The sequence below is a fragment of the Amblyraja radiata genome, unplaced genomic scaffold, assembly GCF_010909765.2.
Source record: "Amblyraja radiata isolate CabotCenter1 unplaced genomic scaffold, sAmbRad1.1.pri S91, whole genome shotgun sequence".
Lineage (NCBI taxonomy): Eukaryota > Metazoa > Chordata > Chondrichthyes > Rajiformes > Rajidae > Amblyraja > Amblyraja radiata.
The window spans coordinates 87072-97479 of NW_022630173.1; the positions used below are offsets into that span (position 1 = coordinate 87072).

The 10408-nt window shown below is 47.8% G+C and overlaps 1 long non-coding RNA gene across 1 annotated transcript; it reads left to right on the top strand.

The window, feature by feature from the left end:
• Positions 1 to 308: 308 nt before the first annotated feature.
• On the top strand, positions 309 to 8772 carry LOC116969634. Its single transcript, XR_004410871.1, has 3 exons — positions 309 to 327; positions 1288 to 1291; positions 8709 to 8772. It is a non-coding gene; the product is annotated as an uncharacterized LOC116969634 (long non-coding RNA).
• Positions 8773 to 10408: the final 1636 nt, after the last annotated feature.

Genomic DNA, 10408 nt, shown 5'->3' on the forward strand with positions numbered 1-10408 from the left:
CGGAGAAAAACCACGCAGGTCACGGGGAGAACGTACAAACTCCATACAGACAGCACCTGTGGTCGGGATCAAACCTGGGTCTCTGGCGCTGGAAGCGCTGTACGGCAACAACTTTATCGCTGGGCCTGTTTCAGACAGGGACTCTTCTGCAGACTTTGTAGTCTAGGGTAGTTCAGTTCAGTGGAGTTTACTGTCCCGTGTAGGGAGGTACAGTGAAAAGATTTTGTTGCGTGCTAACCAGTCAGCGGAAAGACTATACATGATTACAATCGAGCCGTCCAGTGTACAGATACAGGATAAAGGGAATAACATTTAGTGCAAGGTAAAGTCCGATCAAAGATAGTCCTAGGGTCTCCACTGAGGTAGATAGTAGTTCAGGACCGTTCTCTAGTTGGTGAGAAGATGGTTCAGTTGCCTGATAACAGCCGGGAAGAAACTGTCCCTGAATCTGGAGGTGTGTGTGCGTTCGTTTTCACACTTCTGTACCTCTTGCCCGATGGAAGAGGGGAGGAGAGGGAATGACCGGGGTTGAGACTGGTCCTTGATGATGCTGCTGGCCTTGCCGAGGCAGCGTGAGGTGTAGATGGAGGCGATGGATGGAAGAGAGGTTGGTTTGTGTGTGTGCGATGGGTCTGGGCCGCAACTGGCCACAACTCTCGGTCTTGGATGGAGTTGTTCCCAAAACGGACTCTGATATCATCACCGATCTATCATGACCTGATCACAATTAATCTACAGCCAAGAAGCCACACCAAAACCACTACATCCCGTAGAGGTTTAGCACGTCTTTAGTGGCTTATACAAACTTCCACAGATGCACCATAGAAAACATATTGACAGACTGCATCACAGCTTGGTTTGGGGACACTGCTTAGAAACATAGAAAAAAGGTCCAGGAGTTGGCCATTCGGCCCTTTGAGCCAGCACCACCATTCAATATGATCACGGCTGATCATCCACAATCAGTACCTGCCTTCTCCCGAAATCCCTTAATTCAGTTAGCCCTAATATCCAAATCTAACTCTCTCTTGAAAACATCCCATGATTCTGCCTCCACCTGTGGAGGCAGAGAATTCCACACTCACAACTCTCTGGGTGAAAAAAGTTTTTCCTCATCTCAGTCCTATATGGCCGACCCTTTATTATCAAACCGTGTGTGGCCTCTGGTTCTGGACTTCCCCCAACATCGGGAACATGTTTCCTGCATCTAGCCTGTCCAATCCCTTAAGAATTTTACATGTTTCTATAAGATCCCCTTTCAACCTTCTGAATTCCAGTGAATATAAGCCCAGTCGATCCAATCTTTCATCATATGTCAGTCCCGCCATCCCAGGAATTAACCTGGTGAACCTACGCTGCACTCCCTCAATAGCAAGAATGTCCTTCCTCAAATTTGGAGAACAAAACTGCACACAATACTCCAGGTGTGGTCTCACCAGGGCCCTGTACATGTGCAGAAGGACCTCTTTACTCCTATACTCAAGTCCTCTTGTTATGAAGACCAACAGGCCAAAACTGCACACAATACTCCAGGTGTGGTCTCACCAGGGCCCTGTACAACTGCAGAAGGACCCCTTCGCTCCTATACTCAAATCCTCTCACTATGAAGTCCCACATGCCACTAGCTTTCTTCACTGCCTGCTGTACCTGCATGCTTACTAGTCAAGATTCAAGAGTGTTTTATTGTCATATGTCTTGCTATTGAGGGAGCCCAGCGTAGGTTTACAAGGTTAATTCCCGGGATGGCGGGACTGTCATATGCTGAGCGAATGGAGCGGCTGAGCTTGTACACTCTGGAATTTAGAAGGATGAGAGACGATCTCAAGTCCAAGTTCAAGTTAGTTTATTGTCATGTGTCCCTGTATAGGACAATGAAATTCTTGCTTTGCTTAAGCACACAGAAAATAGTAGGCATTTACTACAAAACAGATAAATGTGTCCATATACCATGATATAAATATATACACACATGAATAAATAAACTGATAGTGCAAATAACAGAAAGTGGTTGGTAATAATCAGAGTTTTGTCCGAGCCAGGTTTAATAGCCTGACGGCTGAGGGGAAGTAACTATTCCTGAACCTGGTTGTTGCAGTCTTCAGGCTCCTGTACCTTCTACCTGAAGGTAGCAGGGAGATGAGTGTGTGGCCAGGATGGTGTGGGTCTTTCATGATACTGCCAGCCTTTTTGAGGCAGCGACTGCGATAGATCCCCTCGATGGAAGGAAGGTCAGAGCCGATGATGGACTGGGCAGTGTTTACTACTTTTTGTAGTCTTTTCCTTTCCAGGGCGCTCAAATTGCCGAACCAAGCCACGATGCAACCGGTCAGCATGCTCTCGACTGTGCACCTGTAGAAGTTAGAGAGAGTCTTCCTTGACAATCCGACTCTCCGTAATCTTCTCAGGAAGTAGAGGCGCTGATGTGCTTTTTTGATGATTGCATTAGTGTTCTCGGACCAGGAAAGATCTTCAGAGATGTGCACGCCCAGGAATTTGAAGCTCTTGACCCTTTCAACCATCGACCCGTTGATATAAATGGGGCTGTGGGTCCCCCTCCTACTCCTTCCAAAGTCCACAATCAGTTCCTTGGTTTTGCTGGTGTTGAGGGCCAGGTTATTGCGCTGGCACCATATGGACAGTTGCTCGATCTCTCTTCTGTACTCTGACTCATCCCCATCAGTGATACGCCCCACAATAGTGGTGTCGTCAGCGAACTTGATGATGGAGTTCGCACTGTGGTTCGCTACGCAGTCATGGGTATAGAGTGAGTACAGCAGGGGGCTGAGCACGCAGCCTTGAGGTGCTCCCGTGCTGATTGTTATTGAGGCTGACACATTTCCACCAATACGAACAGACTGTGGTCTGTGGACGAGGAAGTCGAGGATCCAGTTGCAGAGGGATGCGCAGAGACCCAGTTCTGCGAGTTTGGTAACCAGTTTGGAGGGGATGATTGTGTTAAATGCCGAGCTGTAATCAATGAATAACAGCCTGACATATGAGTTTTTGTTGTCCAAGTGGTCCAGTGCGGAGTGGAGGGCCAGCGAGATCGCATCCACCGTTGATCTGTTGTGGCGGTACGCGAACTGCAGTGGGTCCAGGTTTTTGTCGATGTAGGAGTTGATTTGCTCCATGATCAACCTCTCAAAGCACTTCATCACCACCGGCGTTAGTGCCACTGGTCGATAGTCATTGAGGCATGTCACCTTACTCTTCTTGGGCACCGGTATAATTGATGCCCTTTTAAAGCAGGTGGGGACCTCAGACCTCAGAAGTGAGAGATTGAAAATGTCCGTAAAAACTCCCGCCAGTTGGTCCGCACAGGTTTTTAGAACACGGCCGGGTATACCATCAGGACCAGGTGCTTTTCGGGGGTTCACCCCTCTGAAGGATTTCCTGACATCGGCCTCTGTGACTGAGACTGAAATGCCATCGCAGCGAATGGGGGATCGGGAAGGCACATCAGTATTCTCCCTGTCAAAGCGTGCGTAAAATGCATTGAGCTCGTCAGGGAGTGATGTTACACCGGCATTCGAGCTGCCTCCTGGTTTTGCCTTGTAGGAGGTGATTGCATTCAGACCCTGCCACAGCTGCCGAACATCTGTCTCGTCCTCCAGTTTGGAGCAGAAGTCCCTTTTGGCCTTTCTGATGGCCTTACCAAGGTCGTATCTGGTCTTCATGTAGGCCACTGTATCATCGGAGGTGAATGCCCTGTGTCTGGACTTCAGGAGAGTGCGGATCTCAAGTTCATCCAAGGTTTCTGATTGGGAAACACTCGGAAGGTTTTTGTAGGGATGCAGTCCTCCACACATTTCTTTATGAAGTCTGTAACGACTGTGGCGTATTCGTTCAAGTCCGTTGACGAGTCCTTGAACATTGCCCAGTCTACAGACTCCAAACAGTCCTGGAGTTGTTCTTCTGCCCCCCCCCGACCAGCTCTGTGCTGTCCTCACTTCTGGGGGTGCGCTCTTTAATTGCTGCTTGTAGGCAGGAAGAAGCAGCACCGCGGTATGGTCGGATTTACCGAAGTGAGGGCGAGGGATAGAACGATAGGCATTCTTGATGGTGGTGTAGCAGTGGTCGAGGGTGTTTGGTCCTCTGGTGCAGCAGGAGACATGTTGGTGGAAGTTGGGGAGTGATTTCTTGAGGTTCGCCTTATTGAAGTCCCCAGCAATGGTGGTAAATGCCTCGGGGTAAGACGTCTGGTGTTTGTTGACCACGGCCTGCAGCTCCTCCAGTGCCAGACGGACGTCTGCCTGGGGTGGGATGTAGACCGCGGTCAGGATAACGGAGGTGAATTCTCTCGGGAGGTAGAAGGGACGGCACTTCACCGCCAGATGTTCGAGGTGTGGAGAGCATGAGTTGGACAGGACTGCCACGTCGGAACACCACGCAGAGTTGACCATGAGGCAGACGCCCCCTCCTCTCCCTTTCCCAGATGCCAGGGTACGGTCCATGCGGTGGATGGAGAACCCTTCAGGCTGGACCGCTGAGTCTGGGGAGCTGGGGGTGAGCCATGTCTCTGTGAAACAGAACACAGAGCATTCCCTCAGCTCCCTTTGATAAAGCAGTCTTGCCCTTAAGTCCTCCACTTTGTTTTCAAGGGACTGTACATTAGCCAGTAGGATAGTAGGGAGAGGGGGCCGGAGGCCCCTGCGCTTCATTCTGACCTGAAGTCCTGCCCGACGGCCACGTTTCCGGACACAATGGAGGCTTCCCCTTTGTTTCCAGGTGCTGTTCTTGCTGTACCTGCTGTTTCTGCGGACCTGCGCTGGAACGGGGATTCCCTCACAGACGGCAGCTCCAGCTCCGTAACGAACAGGGGTTCCCTCAAAGTCGGCAACTGCAGCTCCGTTGTTGCTGGGAGATCCAGCCCGTCGGCTCTGGGGGTCATCCCGGGGTTTCAAGGCACAGTACCTGGGATCCGCAGTCGGGTCGGGAGTTCCACAGCCAGTGTGGGAAAGTTTAAAGTCCTGGATTCCCGCAGCTGCGGGAGCTCGCGAAATTGCGAGAGCCTTGAGGATCTCAAGCAGCTTGTCCGAAACGGCACCGATATCTGCCGTTTTTCTGATCCAGGTAAGTTGTTGGAAGTTGTAGTTGAGCCTTTTATTTTCCGGAGCTCCGCAAAAGTCGCCAAGATTGTTACGGGTTTGGACACGCTAGAGGCAGGAAACATGTTCCCGATGTTGGGGGAGTCCAGAACCAGGCCCACGCACACAGTTTAAGAATAAGGGGTCGGCCATTTAGAACGGAGACGAGGAAACACTTTATCACACAGAGAGTTGTGAGTGGAATTCTCTGCCTCAGAGGGCGGTGGAGGCCGGTTCTCTGGATGCTTTCAAGAGAGAGCTAGATAGTGCAATTAAAAATAGCGGAGTCAGGGGATATGGGGAGAAGGCAGGAACGGGGTACTGATTGTGGATGATCAGCCATGATCACATTGAATCTTGAGTGTTCTTGTGAGCAAGATTTGTTGTTTATTTGTCTTTCTGTAAAAATTGGGTCCCAGCCTGCCCCAACCTCTCCCTGTTCCCGATGTTGGGGGAATCCAGAACCGGGGCACAGTTTAAGAATAAGGAGTAAGCCATTTGGAACGGAGACGAGGAAACACTTTTTCTCAGAGAGTCGTGAGTCTGTGGAATTCTCTGCCTCAGAGGGCAATGGAGGCAGCTTCTCTGGATGCTTTCAAGAGAGAGCTAGATAGTGCAATTAAAAATAGCGGAGTCAGGGGATATGGGGAGAAGGCAGGAACGGGGTACTGATTGTGGATAATCAGCCATGATCACATTGAATGGCGGTGCTGGTTCGAAGGGCCAAATGGCCTCCTCCTTCATCTATTGTTTAACACGGTGCCCAGAGCTGAACACAATGCTCTAAATGCGGCCTCACCAACGTCTTGTACAACTGCAACGTGACTTCCCAACTTCTGTACCCAATACTTTGTGCCTTCTCAGATATACCATAGAAACATAGAAATTAGGTGCAGGAGTAGGCCATTCGGCCCTTCGAGCCTGCACCGCCATTCAATATGATCATGGCTGATCATCCAACTCAGTATCCCGTACCTGCCTTCTCTCCATACCCTCTGATCCCCTTAGCCACAAGGGCCACATCTAACTCCCTCTTAAATATAGCCAATGAACTGGCCTCGACTACCCTCTGTGGCAGGGAGTTCCAGAGATTCACCACTCTCTGTGTGAAAAAAGTTCTTCTCATCTCAGTTTTAAAGGATTTCCCCCTTATCCTTAAGCTGTGACCCCTTGTCCTGGACTTCCCCAACATCGGGAGCAATCTTCCTGCATCTAGCCTGTCCAACCCCTTAAGAATTTTATAAGTTTCTATAAGATCCCCTCTCAATCTCCTAAATTCTAGAGAGTATAAACCAAGTCTATCCAGTCTTTCTTCATAAGACAGTCCTGACATCCCAGGAATCAGTCTGGTGAACCTTCTCTGCACTCCCTCTATGGCAATAATGTCCTTCCTCAGATTTGGAGACCAAAACTGTACGCAATACTCCAGGTGTGGTCTCACCAAGACCCTGTACAACTGCAGTAGAACCTCCCTGCTCCTATACTCAAATCCTTTTGCTATGAATGCTAACATACCATTCGCCTTCTTCACATCTGTATGGACATTAATTAATTTAATTGCACCCTTTTATAATGTGAAAAAATGAGATTTGGAGGCTTTACACTCATCCATCCACTCATCCATTCACTCATTAATTTATTCATTCACTAACTCATTCATGTAGTTGAGGGCCTAAACTGTGTGTATCCATAACACAAGGTAAGTTAAACATTTTCACTAATGCCAGCTTGTTGTGGTGTAATAAGTATTTGACATCTAATCTCGGAGCTGCCTGCGATAACTTACCGGGAAAAAGTGCTCCGACCGCGGGGCCCAGGTACTTAATATAGTGAAGCCGCGATCTCAATTAAGAAGCGTCCGATTCGCGAACGCGGAGCCGCGGGGTGTGTTTGGATCATCTCCGCCGGGGGGGGGGGGGGGGGGGGGGGGGGGGCGGCCGTACATACTGCCGTCCGCAGCAGCCAATTTCCAGGCCACGACAACGGGAGAAAAACGGAGGGATATTGATCGCACTTTATAGGCTTCCATTGGAGTGAGAAATGGTCAGAAATAGTTGATGTTTCTGTCTAAATGAATTGGTGATATGTGAACTTGAACAATTTTTTCTATGGTAGTAACCTATTGTTATTCTCATTAACATTAAGAAGAGGTTGAAATTTTATGAATTGAAGTCGATGCAGACTTAATGACTATGAGATTTTTTTCTGTAGCCTCTGCCTGACCCTCCACTTGAACTAACTTATCAATGATAGTAAATCACAGTGGAAGTCTCATTGACATTAAATAGAGGTTGACATTTTATGAATTGGAAGTCCATGCAGACCTAAGTAATATGAGATTTTTTTTCTGCAGCTTCTGCCCCTCTACTCTTCAGAGCCTGTCCACACAAAAGTGTTGTGTGTGGAAATGCACTGTGCTTTAATGAACACTAATTTGATAATTTGCAGACTTGCCATCCCATCTACCTGGACATGCATAAATGTTTAATTTCCTCATTGATATGTCGATATTGTCTTACATAATATAAAACATGAAAAGATGTAAAATACTCCCTGGCAGTCAGTGGGGTTGAGTAAAGGAAGGAACCCACAAGAACTGCCCTAACCCATTAATTAGGCTGGTTCAGGAGCAGGACCTCTGCCACAGTGTCATTAAAAAAACACACAATTATATTCATCATATTATTTTTATATAATATAATTATACTTAATTATATATGACTACAGTCATATTTACAAGATATATATATATTGGCATAATATATATAGTTTAAATGGACTGCAACACGGAAATAGGCTGCCCATGGTGTAATGTGGGCATTGACCACTAGATGGCGGTTACTTCCCCGATCTCATTTTCTAATTAGTTTATTAATTAATGTGCAACTTTCGGCAATGACGGGTTATGACTTCTCAATTATATTTCATCTAAATCTGTGGAAAATGTTATGTAGTTCTGTGACTTGGGTCACAAAAACTGATTTCTAGACACATTTTTGATGCTCGGCCCACAGCCTAAGTTTATTGCCACTTGTACCGAGATACAATGAAAAGCTTTTGTTGCGTGCTAACCAGTCAGCGGAAAGACAATACATGTTTACAAGCAAGCCATTTACAATGTATAGATTACATGATAAGGGAATAATGTTTAGTTATAAGGTGGTAAGGGTCATAAGGGGTATGAGCAGAATTAGGCCATTTGGCCCATCAAGTCTCCTCTACCATTCAATCGTGGCTGATCTATCTCACCCTCCTATCCCCATTCTCCTGCCTTCTCCCCATAACCCCTGACACCCGCACTAATCAACAATCTATCTATCTCTGCCTTAAAAATATCCACTGACCATATTCACCAACCTCTGGCTAAAGAAATTCCTCCTCATCTCCTTCCTAAAGGAATGTCCATTAATTCTGAGGCTGTGCCCTCTGGTCCTAGACTCTCCCACTAGTGGAAACATCCTCTCCACATCCACTATATCCAGGCCTTTCACTATTCAGAAAGTTTCAATGAGGTACCCCTTCATTCTTCTAAACTCCAGCGAATACAGGCCCAGTGCCGACAACCGCTCATCATACATTAAGCCACTCATTCCTGGGATCGTTCTTAAACTTAAGTGCAAGGGAAAGACCGATCAAGGATATTCCGAGGGTCACCAATGAGATAGATAGTAGTTCAGGACCGTTCTCTGGTTGTGCTATGATGGTTCAGTTGTCCAATAACAGCTGGGAAGAAACTGCCCCTGAATCTGGAAGTGTGTGCGTTCGTTTTCACACTTCTGTACCACTTGCCCGATGCGAGAGGGGGAGAAGAGGGAGTGAGGGGGAGAAGAGGGAGTGACCGGGGGTGAGACTGGTCCTCTATTATGCTGCTGGCCTTGCCGAGGCAGCGTGAGGTGTAGATGGAGGCGATTGAAGGGAGTCTTGTGGAGAGTTTGGGTTTGCGGATGACACAAAGCTGGGTGGCAGTGTGAGCTGCGATGAGGATGCAGGGTGACTTGGACGGGTTGGGTGAGAGGGCAGATGCATGGCAGATGCAGTTTAATGTGGATAAAGATGAGGTTGACCACTTTGGTGGCAAGAACAGGAAGGTAGATTACTCTCTGAATGGTGTTAGTTTAGGAAAAGGGGAAGTACAACGAGACCTTGGTGTCTTTGTACATCAGTCGCTGATCAAGCTATTAAACACAGCAACAAATAAGCTCTGAACTGCAAAATACTATAATTACTGTACTATATTCGTTATTCATTGAACATTTCTTCTCTTCCCCCGTTATGTATTATGTTGACATATTTACATATTCTGTTGTGCTGCCACAAGTAAGAATGTCATTGTCCCATCCAGGTCAATAGACAATAGCTAATAGGTGCAGGAGGAGGCCTTTCGGCCCTTCGAGCCAGCACCGCCATTCAATGTGATCATGGCTGATCATCCACAATCAGTGCCCCGTTCCTGCCTTCTCCCCATATCCCCTCACTCCGCTATTTTTAAGAGCCCTATCTAGCTCTCTCTTGAAAGCATCCAGAGAAGCTGCCTCCATTGCCCTCTGAGGCAGAGAATTCCACAGACTCACCACTCTCTGTGAGAAAAAGTGTTTCCTCGTCTCCGTTCCAAATGGCTTACTCCTTATTCTTAAACTGTGCCCCGGTTCTGGATTCCCCCAACATCGGGAACAGGGAGAGGTTGGGGCAGGCTGGGACCCAATTTTTACAGAAAGACAAATAAACAACAAATCCTGCTCACAAGAACACTCGAGATCAGAGACACTCTTTCTAAACCACAACAGTAAGTAGATCTCCCAGAGATTCCTGGTCCCTGTTCTATAGAAATGGAAGAAGCCATGGAGACAGGTGATAAGTGATAGGAGCAGAATACGTCCATTCGGCCCACATTTCTATTCCGCCATTCAATCATGTCTGATCTATCTCCCCTAACCCCATTCTCCTGCCTTTTCCCCATAACCCCTGACACCCGCACTAATCAACAATCTATCTATCTCTGCCTTAAAAATACCCACTGACTTATGGCCTCCACGGCCGTCTATGGCAACGAATCCCAGATTCACCACGGAAAGTGGTAGGGGATACTATATGTGTAAGTGCGTGTGTGTGTAAGTGCGTGTGTGTGTGTGTGTAAGTGTGTGTGTGCACGTGTGTGTGTGTGTAAGTGTGTGCACGTGCGTGTGTGTGTGCGCGCGCGCGTAAGTGTGTGTGTGTGCGCGCGTGTGTGCACGTGTGTGTGTAAGTGTGTGTGTGTGTGTGTGCGCGCGTCTGTGTGCGTGCGTGCGAGTGCGTGTGTACTTGTTCAATTTAGTTTACTTTAG